The sequence below is a fragment of the Halyomorpha halys genome, unplaced genomic scaffold (assembly GCF_000696795.3).
Source record: "Halyomorpha halys isolate HHAL.00 unplaced genomic scaffold, Hhal_1.1 Scaffold1492.1, whole genome shotgun sequence".
NCBI lineage: Eukaryota > Metazoa > Arthropoda > Insecta > Hemiptera > Pentatomidae > Halyomorpha > Halyomorpha halys.
Genome location: NW_027111780.1, coordinates 20,459 through 25,498, shown reverse-complemented (window position 1 = coordinate 25,498; position 5,040 = coordinate 20,459). Strand labels below are relative to the sequence as shown.

The 5,040-nt window shown below is 36.6% G+C and overlaps 1 protein-coding gene across 4 annotated transcripts in view; it reads left to right on the top strand.

Moving 5' to 3' along the window:
* The window catches only part of H (Hairless), a 70,949-nt gene that overhangs the window by 58,787 nt on the left and 7,122 nt on the right, over positions 1–5,040 (top strand). Inside the window, exon 7 of one of the 4 annotated variants that reach the window (XM_067049778.1) lies at positions 1,164–2,160. The exons of the other annotated variants lie outside the window; for them this stretch is intronic. The gene's annotated coding sequence lies outside the window, so the exon portion shown is untranslated. The remainder of the gene's footprint in view (positions 1–1,163; positions 2,161–5,040) is intronic. 4 annotated transcript variants of the gene reach the window in all.

The window sequence follows — 5,040 nt, the reverse complement described above, 5'->3', positions numbered from 1 at the left end:
TTCTGTTCTATAGCCCTGATGAAGACCTGAAACTCAGGTCGAAACGTCGGCATAAAATAAATAAATATTGTTTTGTTTATTTATGTTGTTCTTTGCTGACCGCACCCCCCCGATAAACTTCTTCAAGCATTAATCTACGGTCAACTATCTACATCTCACTAAAAGAACAAAGTTAATTAACAAAGGATCTCTTGGGGTTTCAAATCAGTTGGTGTGCTTGATTATTGAATGATTAAGATTAAAAACTGATAGATACTCAGATTACTAATTAGGAGTAGAGTCAATATATATAGTCAATCAGAGACGCTAGCATACATTCTTAGAATCACATAATCTCTTAGAGAATATGGGATACATATGTAGACATAACTATTTACACAGATTATATGAACTTCAAAACTCAAAAATACATCACAAACTGAGTGAGGAAATTAAGAAGAATTTAAAAAAACTATACTGTCAAAGGAAAAACATAAACATAATGTAGATTAGGTGGTGCCACTCAGGAATCAAAGGTAATGAAAGAGCAGATTTCTTATCAAAGTTAGTTGCCATTATAATTGTATGATATGACCTCAATGTCCATTAAAACAAGTTTGGGTAAGGACACAATAGTTAAATGGAACCAGGGAAGGACTTCTTCATTGTGATTTCCAAGTCTTCGTGATTTGTACCCTTTTTCACACGACTGAATTATGAAAGAATATTTAGTACTGACTACAAATTGAAACTAACTGTTTGAACATGGGCAATATAAAACTATGATAAGTGCCCACACGATGAACAGATAAACAATTTTTGATACTAAATATTTTTGTGTAAACAACTTGACATTTTGGCAAACTGATACAGAACATTATATTAAAACTAGGAACTTGGCCAGAAAAATAAAAATACTTATAGCAAACTTTAAAAGTTATTTCATACAATCAATATTTCATACATTCAATTCTCACTGTTACACAAAAAGTAGTACAAATTACAAAACTTCAACTGCTGCAGGGAAATAGTAACAAATACTACTATGTTTAGGAATTATTAATTGGCAGAGCACAACTATTATATGTCACAGTCAGTTGGAAAAAGTAATACTAATTGAAAATATAAACTAATAGTTCTAATTATAGTTATGTAGTTACAACTACTATTATTCTTGATTTTAGATTTCTTAAGACTATCAATGCTGAACTACCAGGCCCCCAGCACCCTGCTGTCAAATTTTACAAACTGAGGAAAAAGAATAAAACTAGTATGGCGGACAAGGTTGCTGGAAAGGTACAAATCCGCAGAGGGCTAATAAAGCAGACCGGAGCCGTCGGCCAGAACAATATCAATATGAGCTTGCACAATACCAATATTATAATAAAAAAAAAGTTAGTGTTAACCATTATGAATGCCGACACTCTCAAGCAATGTTCTATGAAGTTGACTGAAATTGAGAGCCACTATAAAAACCTCTTTGAGAGTAAAAATCTCTGTGAATGTGCAGAATATGAGAAACTGGCCCTGATGCCAAATATAAGCACAATAGATGTTGATAGAATAAAAAAAGCGATAAAATCAACATCATTGACACATCACCAGGGCCTGATGGTGTTCTCCATGATCCGCACGTTAAAATACTTCGATATTACCCATATCATGAAGATTGTCACGGAGATAATGTAGGGGTGCAAAATATTGGTATATAAAGCCAAAGGTGATATTAATAACATATCCTCCTATAGGCCTATCACAATATATATTCGATCGTGTGCCGAATTATAGAGGTTCTGGATCATGAACTACGAAAACAGGTCACCTTCCACAGGAATCCGGGGTTTTATAAAGGGCCTTCTGGGATGCATGCCAACACGAGAATCATTAATGCCATTCTAAAGGATGCACAAAATAAGAAAAGCGAATGTACGGTGGTGTTTCTCGACGTTGTTGGTGCTTTTGACAATGTTGGCCATAACCATATCGTGAGCTCACTTGAAGCGAGGGGTGTGCCACCAGATCTTAAAAACGTGATTTTGGCTCTCCTCTCTACGAACAGCATTAGAATCAACATAGGTGCCCATTCTACAAACCAAACCAGGGTACTGTGTGGAGTATGCCAAGGTGGGCCCTTGTTTTCATTATTCAAGCTGGCCATAGACCATCTGTACCGCGACCTGTGTAAGTAAGACTTAGCAAATAAATTTGGGTATAAGCTCTATAGTGACCAAGGATGTGTGGTCCTCATAGGTTTCACAGATGACCTGGCGGTTTCAGAGTGCTGCAGAAAGAATAATAGACTGCGTTCAGAGAACATTTGAGGAGATTTGGCTTTGAATCCTCAGAAAAGCGTGGGCATCGTTATGAATAAAGGAGAGCTGGAAACAATGAGGCTCTCCCTTGAGAATGGAGATAGCATCCAGACAATTGAAAAAGGTGAGACCATTAGATATTTAGGATGCACATTCTCGGGAGAGCTACAGTTCAACAAAGATTCAGTGACTAAATTGAATGAAAATCTGAACAAGCTTAAGCCTGAGCAAAAGGTCAACATTTTCAACCAATGTGTGTCCCCGGGTCTTACTTACCCTCTCCAAACTGCTCTCCTCTAAAGCTATGTCCAGCGATATTGGAGGGCATCAACACTATCATTCGCAGGAGTGCAGAAGGCTATTATAGGACTTCCTGCAAACACCTCCACAGCGATGTTGTACGCCCGAGGAGGTATAGAGGTCTGGGCTTAATCCGCTGCCAATAGGAGGCTCCTTTACAGCATTGGTCCATTGCACAGCAACTGTCTAATGTACATGATGCTCTGTTCCAGTCCATGTTCGATTGTTCAGCCAAAATTGCTGAATGTGCAGATAGATTGGGCATTGATCAGGGACATCGGAGTGTTCCATATGCTGCCAACTAGCAACTACAAAAAGTAATTGTAGTTAGCAACTACTAAAACGCATTGACTGTAAATTACTGATTTTAATTTTTATAGTTTAAACTTTTTCTCTAATAGTTGTCTATGTAGTTACAACTAACCAACTTTTTCAACTCCTGATCATCTATAGAATAGTGTGGCATGAGGCTTCTTGATAAGGAATGTTACTACAATCATCTTCCTCTCCTTTCTCATTCTCAGTGAATTCTAGTCCAGGTTCTATGGGATTGCTTGTCGGCTTAGCTTTATCCATATTGAATTTTTTCAGAATTTGCTCTGCATATAATTTTTGGGAAATGATGATTTTCCTGTTGACATGGTCTCGAATAATTTCCATTCCAAGACATCTCTTGATTGCTCCTAAGTCTTTCATCTCGAAATTCTCCTTTAATTTTTCTTTAATTCGGGAGGTCAAAACTTGATCATTATAGAATAATATAAAATCGTCAACATAGATTGCTATTATTAGACTTATAAGTTTTATTATTCCTCATAATGTAAATGCAGGGATCTCCTTTCGACTGTAGAAAACCAATATCTATTAGTTTATCATGTAGGTTTTTGTTCCAACAACGCCCACTCTGTTTGAGTCCATAGATGGATTTTTTGAGTCTCCATACTTTCTCTTATTCGGCCTCTTTAAGGAACTCAGATGGTGGTATTACATAAATTTCCTCCTCTAATTCGCCATGTAAGTATGCTGTTGTCACATCCATATGGTCTACTTCAAGGTCTTCTTTTGCAGCATAAGAGAGTAAATATCTTATAGAAGAATACTTAACTACGGGTGAGAATGTTTCGTTGTAATCTCGCCCATAAACTTGACTACAGCCTTTAACAACCAGTCTAGCTTTAAAAATCCTCTGTTCTCCATCCTCTTTTATTTTAAGAACCCATTTTGATTTTAAGGGCTTGACGTTGGTTGGGAGATCCACAACTTCGAAAGTGTTGTTTAGTTTCAGATCGTCCATCTCCCTTCTCATAGCAGCCACCCACATTTTCTTATAGGGTCCGTCAATGTCCTCTTCATTTATTTCTTCATTTGAGGCTAAGTATAACTCAAATCCAGGAAAGGTCTTGGTTTTACGGTGGCGTTTCGATCTCCAAGGAATAGTCACATCTTCCTCTTCTGTGGGTTCAATATTGTTATCAACATCCTCAGCCTGATTTTCGAAACCATAAAATGGCTCTTCAATGTCCAGTTCTTCATTGTACGGTACTTCGTCATCCGGTTTTTCATTATCCAAATTATTTGATCGCTCAGAAAAAACAATAGGAATTTCACTGGGCGATTTTGAAATTTCATTCGGTTTCTCAAGTGAAGTTGCCTTCTCAATACATTTTACATCCCTGGAAATAATAACTCGCTTCGGGTTGGAAGGATTGATAAGTCTGTATGCTTTACAGTCATCAGGATACCCGACAAAAATGCATTCTTCAGACTTGGTATCCAATTTTTTTCCTTTTTTTCTTAGGTATAAATCTCATGGCTTTACATCCAAAGGTTTTGAGATAAGATAAATTAACTTTTCTACCTGACCAAATTTCCTCCGGTAATTTATGATCGAGAGCTTTAATATGGCTTCGATTTTTAAGATAAGTGGGTGTGCTCACCGCTTCTCCCCAATATCTTAGATCCAGACCTGAGTCCTCTAACATGGTCCTAGATTTCTCAATAATTGTGAGATTAACTCTTTCACTTACACCATTTTGTTGAGGAGAATAAGGTGCAGATTTTTGATGGACAATCCCATGCCTTCATAAGTAATTCTCTAAGTTTTTATTAGTATACTCCTTACCATTGTCCGTACGTAATGTTTTTATCTTAGCCTCAAGTTTTTTTTTTTACCTCATTTTTGAATTCTTGAAATTTATTCATAGTCTCATATTTGTTCTTTAACAAATAAATAAAAGTCTTCCGACTAAAATAGTCAGTAAAATGCCAACATATATCTAGCACCACCCCAAGAGGGAACACTCATAGGTCCACACAAATCAGAGTGTATGAGTTCTAGATTACGTGATGATTGCACACTTTATTATTAAAGGGTTTATTATTATTGGTATCTTTATTAAAGGGTTCTCTGTTTTGTTTGCCTTTGATACAAGCTAAACAATCACTGTCA